The following is a 15,957-nucleotide window of genomic DNA, read 5'->3' as shown; positions in this document are numbered from 1 at the left end:
CTTTTGACTGAAGCGGGATTACTGGAGAATGGGATGCAAGCTGTCGGCTTTGACTGATGACGTCAGAAGTTACCAGAGATGATGTATTGCACCTATTTAACAGCAAAGGCGAATGTTGAGAAACAAATGAATGCAGGCCAGAGAAAGCATATGGTAGACATATACCACGTACATTCATATTTCAAACAGTGTTAAGTATATCACTTATTTGAGTCGTAGTACCCTATTCTCCATGTTACCTGTATAGCTAAACTGAAGAATGGGATACTAGTGCAAAAAAGAAAGAAAAAGGAAAGGGACAGAAGTAAAGTTAGCATGGAACACCTATATAGGTCAACTGATGTACGGGATACAATTTTTACAGGTGTTGCTTCTTTCGCCTTTGCTGCTACTAGCATCCTATTCTTCAGCTGATACTATTACTAACAAAGGCAAAAAGACCGACTTAAGTAAAATTTGTATCCCATACTTCATTTGGCCTATATAGGTCAACTGAAGAATAGGATACTAATGCTAGTGAAGACGAAAAAATCCATGTACATAACATTGGCATCATGTACCGTAGTTGAACTATGAAAGGATGAAAGGGAGGGGGGGGGGGGGGGGGGGGGGGGGAGGGGGGAGGAGAGCGACATATGTAAAAATATTTACATCCCATACTTCAGTTGACGAATATAGGTCAACTGAAGTATGGAATACAAATTTTTTATTTGCCTTTGATACCAATAGCTTCAATTGAAAATTATCGTAGAAGTACTAGTGATGGTGAACAAACCTGCAAGAGTAAAATTTGTATCCCGTACGTCAGGTGACCTATGTAGGGCAACTCAAGAATATGATACTAGTATTAGCAAAGGCGAAAAACTCTAGGTAACTACAAAATACATATGTAGAATTCTTATCCTGTACTTTAGTTGACCCATATAGGTCAACTAAAGAATAGGACGCTAGTGCTAGCAAAGGTGAAAAATAGCACTGTGTATAAGATTTATATGCCGTACTTCAGATGACCTATATAGGTCAACTGAAGAACAGGATACTATCTCTGTAGTTCAACTGAGGCACAGGATGCCAATGTTAAGTATGTCACTTTTTTTTGTCTTTGTTAGTACTAGCATCCTATTCTTTAGTTGACGTATATTTTTGATCATCAGTGTTTTCTCCTTTGATAGTACTACTATTGACTGAAAAACATCGCATTAATACTAGTGCTATTGACAACTGTAAAACTGTATTCTATCAATGAACCCTACTTCAAATCTTCCATAGTCATAGGAATAGATAAATCCATACCCACAAACAAAAATCACAAAGTAAAAATTGTCCAGAATGAGAAGCAATTCTTCCAAAATATCTCAAACTCACTAAAAATGAAAATAAGTACAGAATGAATTGAACAAACAAATAATTTAAATTAATACAAGTGACATAAATTGTACACAATGTGTAGCCCTGCCTTGTACAAACACATTCATTTGTTTCAATTTACAATGATGACGCGTCACCACAGAGGATAATCGATTTATTATCTGTGGCCTGAATATAAAAACATTAATATGTATGAGTAAACTGTTATATCACTGGTCAGTTCCAACCAGTTGTGTCCCAATCTTCAGTTGACCCCCCGAAGCTTCGGTAACTGATCCAGTGCAATCAGCTATCATTTGGTTCGATGATGTGTAGGAGGACTACAGTAATCCATGCTGTTGTCAATTTCTTCTTCCAGAAATACAGAAGTATTTGTTTTATTAGTCTATTTCCATCCATTCAGTAGAGGTGCCCGAAAAAGGTTAATCTTCATTTGGCCATTACTTCAGATATTTTCTTTATATTTTTGTAGATCTCCTCATTACTTCTTATTTTCCAACCATCTGCAGTTTTTATTGCATCCATTATTTCTCTAATAATCCTTCTTTCCAGTACCTCTAGTGTGTCCTCCATATAGTTCATCATTAGGCATTCAGATCCATATAAACATTCTGGTTGTACCACTGTGGTCTAGTGTGTTAGTTTTGTTTTTCTATATATACATTTCTTGTTGTAAATATTTTTGGTCAAACCATATGCTCTTCTATTTTATTAATTCTTACATCTATTGCAGATGAATGGTTTCTATTACTATGTGATTTTCAAAGATGATTATTTCCCTTTCATTCAAATGTATTTCATGCAAAATAAATCTGAAGTGGCTGACAATTTGAAAACATTTTTGAAGGATTGTGATGCTGCTGGACATAAGGTAAAAGTGTTTCAGTCTGACGGTGGAGGAGAGTTTAATTGTAACATGGTAGCTGCAGTGCTACAGGACTGTGGTGTTGAGTTTCACCTTATCTGTGCAGATGTTCCTGAGCAAAATGATGTTGCTTGACAAGCAGATCGACATATTGTTGAATTAGCTGACTCAGTGTTAATATCCAAGTTACCTAAATTATATTGTGCTCGTGCATGTGACACAGCCATTTTTCTACTCAGTCATACTGGGAAGTCCGACATTGAAGATAAAACACTTTTTGGACTGTGGACTGGCAAAGTATTTGACAGTTTCATGTATAAAGTTAATCTACTGTTAATCAAATTGAGACTAGTGTCCAGGAATATTTGAATGAGCTACCAAAAGTAATGTCCAGTTCACGAAATATGCCCCCAGCAAAATTTAGTAACTACGAATTAGGATACCAGTCTCAAGAAGCAAATGCATTAGTTTTACTGGCAAAAACAATGCATGAAGAACTTGCATCAACAAACTTCAAAGAAGCTATGGTAAGTAGTAATTCAAATAAATGATTTAACAGATAAAAGAAGAAATGAAGGCATTTGAAGAAAAATATGCCTTGGACTTTATAGAACTGCCTAAAGATAAAAAAGTGTTATTGCTAATCAGTTGGTACTCCATTTTAAATATATACCTGACAGATCGATTGATCGATACCTTGCTTGCTTGGTTGTGCTGCCTTTGATTATGATGAAACATTTAGTCCACTTGCTCATTCTAATGCTACTCGTGCTGTAATGTGATTGCAGCAGAAGAAAACCTGTAAGTTGCTCAATTCGACATTAGAACTGCATTTTTGATAGTGTCTTTGGTACAGAAATATACATGACTCAACCAGAAGGTCTTGATGACGGGTTAAGTCATGCATACCACCTCAAGAAATGATTGTATGGCCTTAGGCAATCACCTCGTTGCTGTAATAACAAGTTTCACTCATTCATGAAAAAATTGTTTTATTGCCTATACTGCAGATTCTTGCTTATACATTTGACAAAGAGAAACAGAAAAATTGGTGATTGCTATTTATGTCGATGATGAATTGCAGGAACATCTCAAATCACAGTGAATTCACTTGTAGCTATGTTAAAGTAAGAATTCAAAATAACAGTGGGATCTTTAGACTCATTTTTAGGCATGTAACTAGACTGTGGCTTGTCTATTTCACAGCAAGCATAGACAGAGAAGATTCTACATCATTGTAACATGACTGATTCGAAACCACGGATAACTTCCTGTGATAATAAACAGTTAGACAATGAATATAGCAATATTCTTGACAGCAATGTTCCTATTGTTTGGCTGTAGGATCAGTAATGTACCTGGCATGTTCTACTAGTCTTGATCTCACTTATGCTGTTTCAAAAGTTGCATGATCTATGGCTAAACCTACATCTTTTGATTGGAATTCTGTAAATGAATTTTCAGATATTTTCATGGTACTTCCAAATTGGGTCTCTTCTGTACTTCATCTTGCAGTAAACAATGTGCCTATGCTGTTGCTGAGTTTGCTGGCAACACTAAAACAAGACGATCAACAAATTGTTTGTTTCAGTGACCAGTGATATGGCTGTATTTTGATGATCTCAACTCCAGAAATCATTTACACTATCCACCACTGAAGTGGAGTTTGTTGCTGCAAGTAAGGGAGCCAAGGAATTAGTATGCCTTATCAGACTGCTGTTGGAGACAGTGGAAAAACAAACATGCCCGTATTTTTCATTGACAATGCGAGCCCCATTAAATTACTGAGAAATCCAGAGTTCTGCAAATACTCTAAGCACATCGAAGTACAATATTATTTTATGCTAGAACTTTATAAAATTGGGGACATCACTGTGGAATATGTATGATCTGAAAATCAGCTTGATGACATGTTTATAAAGCCTTTAAAATCAAATAAATTGAGAGCAATGTGTACCAAGATAGAACTTCGTAACTATTGTGTTTTGACAGCTTGTTTTTTACGTAAAGGTTGTTCTGTGCACCACAATTTGATTTAGGGACAGTGTTAAAGTAAGTGTAAATCAGAACTGTGTGTTTCCTGTCCTCTCATATGGTGGTGCTCGGTGTTGTGTCATGTGAAATTCTTTGCTGCTAAGAGTTTCTTTTTCACACTTTTACTCTATGAAGTTTTGTTGCTGTGTGTCATCTTTTTAGATATGAAAGAGAGAAGATCTCTTTACCTAAAAGTGCTGGGCTTTTGATGTAAAAATATATCCTTGGTTCAACACCAGATTTGCACAAGTGTATTATCGATCGCATAGTGTAACAGTGTGTGTCATCTATCTAAGCTTTTTGCTTTAGATTTAGCTCTCCGAGAAGCAACTACAGTCCAAAGGGTGAACGCTTTTCTCTCGCAGGTGGAGTGCGGTGCATAGCTGTATTTCAGAATTTTATTGGTAATACATTAGAGTGTTCATTGAACCCACTAATTGAGTGGGTACATAAACAGATATTAAATAAAACATTGAGTGCTAGTGTAGCCTCGGGAGCCAAAACTAATAGTTAAATACAGAGAAGGTTTTGTTAGAATATGGTGTGTTTTTTATGGTTAGGTTGTGGTCCCCTTCCTGAGCTTAAGAAAATGCTAAATTTGTAAGAATATGAACACATTTTACACTATTGTGTACTACACACTATAAAGATTGTGATTGCTTGTATCAGCAAGACAGTGTACCCTGTCATAAGACACCATCTATGAAGCAGTGAGCTGTCGACAGTTATTTGTGAAAGGGGTTGACCTGCCCAGAGTCCCAGTGGAACACCTTTGGTATGAGTTAGGTTGCTGACTTGTCTTCAGACCCCAGCATCCAACAGAGATGTCCACAGAACTTCATTATCCCTATAGCGCAGCCAAATTGGAAAGATATAGACAAGCTGGAAATAATTTTCATCAATGTTAGGCATCCCATATAACAGTTATATGAGTTTGCGATGGTTTCTGGCTTGTGCTAAACTTTTGAGAGCCGAAAAACAACTAATTTTTTTTTTACTTTTTTCTGTTTGTCACCTATAACTCGAAAGCGATGCAGCCTATAGAAAATTTTTGTGAAGACCAAAGAGAAAGAGTATAAAATTTCACGTACTGTGGCCTACTTTAGCCACAATCAATCGTCAAAAATCAACATTCCTTACCAACGTAATGGAAAATTGAGTTACGCTCTGATTCCAATGCCCGTAACTCAAAAACGAGTATTCCAAATGAAAAATACTATGTACCAGAGTTAAAGAGCATTAAATTACGTGTAAAAAAAGTTCGTAAATTTTAAAACTTGCTCACCCCTGTGCATAAATAACAATAAAATCTTGAAAGTATTGGCAGGGCTAAAATCCTGCTAAGACATTTTTGCAACATCCAATTACTTTTGAACCCCAAATCGTCCACATTCATCTAAATATTCAAATTTAAAGGTAATTTACTTAGGTACATACCTACCTAACTAGATAGCTGTATGTATTAATATGAATTAATTATCATGCCTGTCTATAATGGTAATAAACTGATTTAAAAATGGAATATGTCAAATGACAGGCTTAATTGATCAAAATATGCTTAAATTACAATATAAAACTGATGAGAGATAAGGTTTCACGAACAGTCTTTATATGACCCAGTTATTGTTTTGTATTTTCATTTACTCACAGTTTATTCCTTTTTTTTATGTTTTTCTGCATTTCAGGGGAGATGGTCCAGGGGAGGAAACATCATCCAATTCTTTGCCTTCTTCTGGCATGAGATGTAAATCAATTTCGTCTTCAAAGATGTCAATCTCATCATCAATTTTCAACTAATCAAGGAAGATATCCTTATCTGTTAGACAATTAAGGCAGAAAAGCCCCTTACAATTGTTGCACATAGACGAGCAATTTATGAACACTTTTGTGCAGGAACAAGTTGCTTGAAATACCTTCTTGCATTACAGGATATTGTGTTCAGCAGTTCCTGGAGATTGAAGATACTATTTTTCGTTATAACTCTCTGGAATGGTTGGAGATGAAATTCACTCTTGCCTCAGCTACCGTATCAGGAGTGGTGTTGGGTTCCATGAAGTCTGATGTGAAGTATTGGAGACTCACGTTCATTTTAAAACTGTTTATAAATTTTAGTTTGCCATATCAAAACAATGTAGAGGTTGTGTCACAGTCACTGAAGGTGTGAAGAAATAACATGTTTCTTGCCTTCTTCAGAGAGCTTAGAACTGTTGGGCGTGTAGATGGATGTGCCTTGCTTGCGTTTTAAAGCTTTCATAAACAAGATATTGGTGACAGTCCTTCCTGTTCTCTACTACCAGCTATGTGGTCAGTTGGTAGGGCCAACAAATAGATATCTTCCCCAACAATGAAGACCTTGCCTCCCTTTCTTGACTTTTCTACGGCTATGCCAACAATCAAGGAGTCTGCATCCTCAATGGTCTGCTTGACCTGATCCCTTCACCTCATAATTTTTATGTCAACATTGAGATAGACATTTCTTATTAAGTTCATTTAATAATAAACTTTCTTTTGACACAGTTGGTGACATTGTTTCATCAAGTAAAACAGAAGCAGATGACATGAAATGTGCTCTTTGCGCACATTCAGCAGATTTTATGCTTTTCTGAGATCCCTCCTCAGGGTACTAATGGGCATGATGAACTCTCCTTGGGAGAATGGATCATGAGAATCAAACCCTTTACTGAATTTATCCACATCAGGGTTGTCCTGTTTCATCGGAGAATTTGTGGTATCACCTTGTTGTTTGGATGAGGTAAACAATACACCACGGAAGTCCTCAATTTGGTGTGTAATGTCCACTTCTGTTGGCATTCCAGCAATCCATTTAGCCAGAGTTCCATTTGTAACCCCCTGCCCTCATGACAAGCCCCCAGAGGTGGATATAGCCCTCATGAGAACTTGTTGAGTGTTCATGTCTGACCATATGTTCTGACCAGTGTTTTTGGATTTGCCTGCTGGTCAAATAACTGTTATTCACAAATTACTCATTTTGGTAGGAGTGAGGGTTTTTTTTTTTTTTTTTTTATCAAGTTCCTGCATATCCTGCAAGTATATTTTTCTTGCTTTGGCATAAAGTGGTCACTTGCATCAAAATAAGGTATTGTGTTCTTTGCAATTGATGGGTGCAACTCCTAATCCCCACATCTCTCATTCTCAATGAATTGTGTGAGTATTGAAACCAAATGAAAATATTGCACCTAGTCTAGCTGTTGGGCTTTTTCCCTCCAAGTTTTGTAACTGTTCTTGAAATTTCCTCATCACTTTTTCCACATTGTGCTTGAAATTTCCACATCACTTATTCCACAATGGAGTCTTTCATTTCAAATTCACCATTCCCAAAGAGGTCAAGAAGAGATGATAGTGCTGTTTGCTCCATCTGTGATAGCTTCCATGTTGATAGAATAATTTCACGCAGAGCAAGTTGAGCCAAAAGTGCTTACAGCTGTTGAATGGTGGAACCAGACATCGTGGCTTTTGTCAATACTAGTGTGAAACAAACAATGTATATATCTTGAAAACCACTCCCATCCGTTATAAATCCCGTGGCAGCCATGAAGGACATTAGGAAATGGAAGCCATCAATTCACATGGTTACACAACTCAGCTCACAATGTAGTCCACAGGAAGCAAGAATTTTTCTTGCTTTTATATAGAGTGGATGATCGAAGGTGACAAACAGATTTTTTGATGTTGCTCCTTACATTTTTAACAGCTATATAGATGGTGTCAACATCTGGAGGGGTGGGGTGGACTTCGATAAATGGAAGCCACAACATGCATGAGGGCTGGTTACGTGTTATTGTTCAAATGATTCAAATGGCTCTGAGGACTATGGGACTTAACTTCTGAGGTCATCAGTCCCCTAGAACTTGTAACTACTTAAACCTAACTAACCTGCCCAAGGCAGGATTCGAACCTGTGATCGGAGCAGTCGCGTGGTTCCAGACTGAAGCGCCTAGAACCGCTCGGACACTCCGGCCGGCTGTTATTGTCTTCCTAAACCCATTCCATCCAGATAAGTTGATGGCATTCTTACATTTCCTGAAGATTCACAGCAGATCTGTTGACCTCACCAGTACACCTTTCTCAGCTTCACAAGTAGTTATAGCTTCAAAGATTATTGTGGTTAAACCTTCTACACTAGGTTTGTCGAAGCGCTCCGGTGGAATACTGGCGTACTCTCTCAAGGATGTCATTTTCGGTAATGACTTAATCTTTCAGGAGGCCTAGGGGTTTTTGGGATCATGGATTTTTTGGGGATAAAACACTGAATACCCCACGTTGCATTAAAAGTGTCATTGCCATCAATTATATCAATTTTTATGCCTGCATTGTCAGAATAAATTGTGTGACTAGGTTTTTGATTATGATTTCAAGAGGCTGCTGAAAAGCTGAAATTTCAAATTTTATCACTTCACCTTATGAACTGCTGAAACCCATGGCTGAAACGACATTCAAAGAATTTGGGATCTTGTCATTCACACTTCTCGAAAACATGTCAGGAGAGGGAAATTTATCCAATGAATTCACTGTCCACCTGATGACTTCACATTTCAAAGCATATTCGGGATTGCTGGAGTTGATTGTTTCTGGGTACCACAATTATATTGCTTTACATATTTCAGGCAACTTAGGAAGGGTATATTTCTTTCTGGGAGCAACTGGTTCATGTATTTGCAGAATGTCTTCCAGTATAAAGTGACTCAATTCCTCATTTTCTTCCATCCATTTGATGATGAAGTTTATACAGTCAGTCATTACAGCTTTTTCCAGCTGGCCACAATGTCTTGAAAAAGATGCAGAGAGAAGGAAATGCATGTGACAGTAACTGAGGTACCTACTTTATGCTGCTTCTTTAAATCTGTTCCAGTGCCAAGCCTCCATAAAATGCCCTCATCCCATTCATTTGCTCTAGCTGAAGCAGCCATTTTTATATTTTTTGTGGTGTCTGAAATTCATTAGGAGGCGCACTCTATCTCACCTGTGTTTATTAAACTTCCATTGTTGGGCCTTAATGGATACAGAGGCATCTGTTTCACAATAAATATGTAGTTAATTGAAGTTCAGCTTGTTCACTTTACCTCTTGATGCACATTTTAGAATCTTTTACTTCTCTTTCAGCCTTGAGAACACTTGACTTCTTGTGTAGACATCTTTTGACAATTGTCATGAACAACAGATGTTTGACACTCTAACCAAGTATGATGGCCATCTTTTCTCCTCTAAAGGTTTTCAGTGCCTGAAACCACTGAAAAGATAAATGAAGTAAGTGTTTGTGTTAGTGATGTTGAGAAACAGCTGAAATTGTTAAAACTGAACAAAGCTCCAGGCCCCATTCGAATCCCTGTCAGATTCTATACTGAATTTATGGCTGAGTTAGCCTGTCTTCTCACTCTAAGCTATTGTAGATCCCTCAAATAAAAAACTATGCCCAGTTCTTGTAAAAAGGCATAGGTCACACGCACCTACAAGAAGGGTAGTAGAAGCAATCCAAAAACTACCGTCCAATATTCTTGATATCGATCTGTTGTAGAATCTTAGAACACATTCTGAAGTCAAACATAGTGAGGTATCTTGAACACAATGACCTCCTCATTGCGAACCAGCATGGTTTTCAAAAACCTCGATCATGTGAAACTCATCTCTCACTTTTCTCACGTGTCATATTGAAAGCATTGGACCAGGGCAACCAAGTAGGTGCAGTGCTTCTTGATTTCCAAAAAGCATTTGGCTCAGTGTCACATCTATGCTTATTCCTGAAAGCACGATCATATGGGGTATCAAGTGAAATTTGTGACTGGATTCTGGACTTTTAGGTAGGGAAAACACAGCATGTTATCTTGGATGGAGAGTCATCATCAGATGTAGAAATAACTTCGGATGTGCCCCAGATAAGTGTGCTGAGAACCTTGCTGTTCGTGTTGTATATTATTGACCTTGCAGATAATATTAATATTAAAATCAGGATTTTTGCAGATGATACTTTTATCTATAATGAAGTACTACCTGAGAGAAGCTGCATCAATATTCAGTCAGATCTTGATAAGTGTTCAACATGGTGCAGAGATCAGCAGCTTGCTCTGAATGTTCAGAAATGTAAAATTTTGCTCTTCAAAAAATGAAAAAATGTAGTATCCTATGACTATAATACCAATGAGTCGCTGTTGGAATCGGCACAACTTATACAAATACCTGGGTGTAACAATTTGTCGGGATGTGAAATGGAATGATCACACAAGTTCAGTCATGGGTAAAGCAGGTAGTAGACTTGGTTTTGTTGGTAGAATACTGGATAAGTGCAATCACTCTACAAAGGAGATTACTTACAAATCACTCGTGCGATCCACCCTAGAATATTGCTCAAGGGTGTGTGACCTGTACTACATAGGACTAACGGGATATTGAACATATACAGAGAAGGGCAGAACGAATGATCACAGGTTTGTTTAATCCATGGGAGAGTGCACAGAGATACCGAAGAAACTGAACTGGCTGAAGCTAGACAGAAACTATCCCAAGAAAGTTTACTAACAAATTTTCAAGAATCAGGTTTAAATGCTTGCTCTAGGGATATAATACAACCCCCAACAACACAGGGTTCATGAGATGATAATGATCAGTTTGTGGGATGCCCAACTACGTTGTCATCAGCGCCCATACAAAGTCCCAATTTTTACACAGTCTAATTTTTTCACAGTCCAATCTGGCCACTGTCACAAATGATGATGATGACAACACAAACACCCAGACCCTGGGCCTGAGATCGTTAGAGTAAAATTGGAATAATTACTGCGCTCATAGACACATTGAAACAGTCATTCTTTCCATGCTCCATATGTAGATAGAACAGGAAGAAACCCTAATAACTGGTACAGCGCACCTCAAGGTGGTTTGCAGATGTAGAGTATACCCTTATCTTCATTATTTTCAACAGCATCACTGCATATAAAAACAAGTAGTGCCCACCATATCAAGGCAATTTGCCTACAAATCATGTGTTTCACAACTCATACACATTGTTTTAGAACTCCACAAATGGCAAAAGAGATTAACTTAACAAGAACAACTTCACTAATTGAGATATGGCAGATGGCCAGTCATTTGACTATCCTGTTCCAGAATTGGATTTCTGAAAGCAACAAAGGGGAACTAAGTAATAAGTATTGGTAGATACTTCTCATATGATTACCATAAACATTCTGTGCAAATCAATTTATGTCAGATGCATGTAGAAAATTTCAGAGTGAACCTGATCAGTATTGCAATTGACATTTAAAGCCAAGGAGAAAATTCCTGATCTTTCAGGAATTGGAGCACCTTATCATGTTGATTAGTATGGACAGCACATAGCCAACTGACCTCAAATGATGGTGAGACAGATGCCCCCATCTGATGTCCTGCCTTTTAGCAGAGACTCAGCAGTGCCATAAAGTTCTCCCTTAGTAACTATTGGAAATAAATCTAAAAGTCTACAAAGAGGAGCTGGCTGGTCCGCATTGGAAGACGAAGGAGCGCCGTGTTCCATTCAGACGTGAGCATAGGGGTGTGGAGGGTGTGTAAAAATGATCCTATCGCTGATGTGGTTCTAGGGTGGTCATTTGAGCACCAATCAGTGAGAGGCGCTACAATGTATACTTTATTCCAACTACCCACCTCATGTCTTTACTGAGAAATTGGATCAATTGATGGCTTGTCGCGAGTTGTTTTCTATAAAAACATAAATTGTCATTGTTTCTGAGTTTACTGTATGGACGTCCATGAACACGCGAGGGCCCCCTGTGTCTCCTCCCCCCTCCCTTGCGGATGCCTATGACCATAAAAACACTTTCTTAATACAAAAAACTATAAATGACAAACTAGAATACTTCAAATTAATAAACAGAGTTAATGTATATAGGGACCTATCTAAAATGCCTTTAAACTTGAATATTTGGACGAATGTGAATGATTTGAGATTGAAAAGTAATTGGACTTCGCAAAAGTGTCTTATCGAGATTTTAGTGCTACAAATACTTTCGCGATTTTATTAGTATATATGCATAAGACTGAGCAAATTTTAAAACTTAGCAATTCTTTCTAATGCAGACTTTAATGCTCTATAACTCTGACACATGGTATTTTTCATTTGGAATAGCCATTTTTGAGCTACAGGCATTAGAACCATGAAGTTGAAAAAAAATACTCATTTTTGACTATCAATTGTGGCTAAACCACAGAACCGATTTTAACTGACAAGTAGGTCATTCTATGCTCTTTCATTTTGGTACTGGCAAAATTTTATGTAGGATGAATAGTTTTCGAGTTATAGGCAAAAAACTGAAAAAAGTCAAAAAATTTCATTGTTTTTTTCGGGCCTCAAAAATTTAGAAAAAGCCAGAAACATTCACAGATTCGTGTAAGTGTTGTTTGGGGTGCCTAAAATGGATTAAAATTGTTTCTGGCGTGTTATTATTTGGTGCAACACATTTTGAGGATGATGAGAGTGTCAGTCATGCAGTGAAAACATGGCTACGCCTACAGGACAAAAGTTTTTATCAGCAGGGAATAAATGCTCTTCCACATCATTGGTGTATGGCCATAGAATGTATTGGAGATTATGTAGAAAAATAGGACATGGACAAGACATGTTGATGTACAGGGTGTACATAAAGTTCAGGAACACATTCAATTATTTATTGCACAAGAACCAAACATTGTACAGATATCACACATATGTCATTTTGAAGAGTAACACTGAAAGATTTAGGAACCAGGTTTTAAATTGTAAGATATTTCCAGGGGCAGATGTGGACTCTGACCACAATCTATTGGTTATAAACTGTAGATTAAAACTGAAGAAACTACAAAAAAAGTGGGAATTTAAGGAGATGGGACCTGGATAAACTGACTAAACCAGAGGTTGTACAGAGTTGCAGGGAGAGAATAAGGGAACAATTGACAGGAATGGGAGAAAGAAATACAGCAGAAGCAGAATGGGTAGCTTTGAGGGATGAAGTAGTGAAGGCAGCAGAGGATCAAGTAGGTAAAAAGACAAGGGCTAGGAGAAATCCTTGGGTAACAGAAGAAATATTGAATTTAATTGATGAAAAGAGAAAATATAAAAATGTAGAAAATGAAGCAGGCAAAAACGAATACAAACGTCTCAAAAATGAGATCGACAGGAAGTGCAAAATGGCTAATCAGGGATCGCTAGAGGACAAATGTAAGGATGTAGAGGCTCATCTCACTAGGGGTAAGATAGATATTTCCTACAGAAAAATTAAAGAGACCTTTGAAGAAAAGAGAACCACTTGTATGAATATCAAGAGCTCAGATGGAAACCCAATCCTAAGCAGTATATAGAGGGCCTATACAGGGGCGATGTACTTGAGGACAATATTATGGAAATGGAAGAGGATGTAGATGAAGATGAAATGGGAGATATGATACTGCATGAAGAGTTTGACAGAGCATTTCTAGTATTTGTAGACTTAGAGAAAGCTTTTGGCAATGTTAACTGTAATACTCTCTTTCAAATTCTGAAGGTGGCAGGGATGAAATACAGGGAGCGAAAGGCTATTTACAATTTGTACAGAAACCAGATGGCAGTTATAAGAGTCGAGGGGTATGAAAGGGAAGCAGTGGTTGAGAAGGGATTGAAACAGGGTTGTAGCCTCTCCCCGATGTTGTGCAATCTGTATATTGAGCAAGTAGTGAAGGAAACAAAAGAAAAATTCAGAGTAGGTTTTAAAATCCATGGAGAAGAAATAAATAAACTTTGAGGTTCGCCGAGGACATTGTAATTCTGCCAGAGACAGCAAAGGACATGGAAGAGCAGTTGAACGGAATGGACAGTGTCTTGAAAGGAGGATATAAGATGAACATCACGCAGGTAATGGAATGTAGTCGAATTAAGTCGGGTGATGCTGAGGGAATTAGATTAGGAAATGAGACACTTAAATTAGTAAAGGAGTTTTGCTATTTGGGGAGCAAAATAACTGATGATGATCGAGGTAGAGAGGATATAAAATGTAGTCTGGCAATGGCAAGGGATGCGTTTCTGAAGAAGAGAAATTTGTTAACATCGAGTACAGATTTAAGTGTCAGGAAGTCGTTTCTGAAAGTATTTGTGTGGAGTGTAGCCATGTATGGAAGTGAAACATGTACGATAAATAGTTTGGACAAGAAGAGTATAGAAGCTTTTGAAATGTGGTGCTACAGAAGAATGCTGAAGATTAGATGGGTAGATAATGTAACTAATGAGGAGGTATTGAATATGATTGGGGAGAAGAGGAGTTTGTGGTACAACGTGACTAGGAGAAGGGATCGGTTGGTAGGACATGTTCTGAGGCATCGAGGAATCACCAATTTAGTATTAGAGGGCAGTGTTGGGGGTAAAAATCGTAGAGGGAGACCAAGAGATGAATACACTAAGCAGATTCAGAAGGATGTAGGTTGCAGTAGGTACTGGGAGATGAAGAAGCTTGCACAGGGTAGAGTAGCATGGAGAGCTGCATCAAACCAGTCTCAGGACTGAAAACCACAACAACAACAACCATTCACATAAATAAAAGAATTGTAGGTCTACATGTCATATAATGATGTGAGGTCACTGAGAAATGTTGTTTGTCATTTTTCTAAAATCTATTTGTAGACATTTTTCTCCCCACCAATTTCAGGGATGTGAAATGTCAAAAAAAGAATTTTAAACATCTACTTTGTAGTAGATTTAAGCAGGCTGATGGCTCTTGCTGTTTTAATTCCTGGTAATCTTAACTGAAAAGTGTTTTCCCTCTGCATACTGCATTTATCGGACTGTATACTAATGTGGTAGCAAACGTTCTGTTCTACCCACAGCCAGTTGTGACAACTTAGCAAAATAAATTTAATGTTATTGATAAACAATTTCAAATGACTGCAAAATGATGTTGTAAAGTGTCTCACCTTAAAGAAATTTTTGTGCCAGTTTTGAAACTTACCTTAGATTTTATAAGACTGTTCTGTTTCTGAGGTTGTGGAGAATATAGTATTATGTGTAAGATTTTAGTAATATTAATTCAGCTTTTGTGTTTGGGCTATAGTTGGATGTGTAAAACGTGGCCTTTGATCCTCCATCATCAGTGGAATGAACTTTTGAAAATAATCGTTTAATATTGCACCACTGCAGAACTTTATCCAGCAACATTGTGCCTCTAAATAGTGTGTGTAAACTAATGAGAAGCAACTGCTATGAGATGAACACTGTTCATTTCATGTTGCTTACTCGTATTTTACATTAGTATACTGTGCCATAGCTACCGAGCTATGTGGTGGAAGCCGTGGTAAAATACGGTGTCACTTTCAGGGGGAAGTTGGATCAAATTCCCTCCTGGCCATCCAGATTTTGGTTCCCTGTTGTGTCCATCAGACATTTAAGCATATGGTTTCTTCAGAAAGTCCATGGGTGTCTCCTGACACGTCCTTGACCTGCTCGATTTTGTACTCTGTCCCTTATGGTCTCGTTTTTGATGATCTTTTGTATTGATCTTTTATTTTCCAGTGTCTCCCCTGTTTCACTATTCGTCTTCATTTGTGTTTGCGGTTCCAGTGGGGCCACCATAAATCATGTTGGGAAGAAACAGGAAACTGGAATGATGGAAATTATATTTAGTTGTGTACCAGACAATAAAACTTGTTCCTCTAATTTGTTCTCAATATTTTGTTTTCATATT

At 37.6% G+C, this 15,957-nt stretch overlaps 1 protein-coding gene across 2 annotated transcripts in view; it reads left to right on the top strand.

Annotated features, from left to right (window-relative positions):
- Window positions 1-15,957, top strand: part of LOC126336280 (zinc finger protein 879-like) — a 357,886-nt gene that overhangs the window by 277,370 nt on the left and 64,559 nt on the right. The window lies entirely within an intron of this gene.

Source organism: Schistocerca gregaria, chromosome 2, assembly GCF_023897955.1.
Source record: "Schistocerca gregaria isolate iqSchGreg1 chromosome 2, iqSchGreg1.2, whole genome shotgun sequence".
In the NCBI taxonomy this organism is placed as follows: domain Eukaryota; kingdom Metazoa; phylum Arthropoda; class Insecta; order Orthoptera; family Acrididae; genus Schistocerca; species Schistocerca gregaria.
The sequence above is the reverse complement of the archived record's forward strand: the minus strand, read 5'-3'. Positions and strand labels throughout refer to the sequence as shown.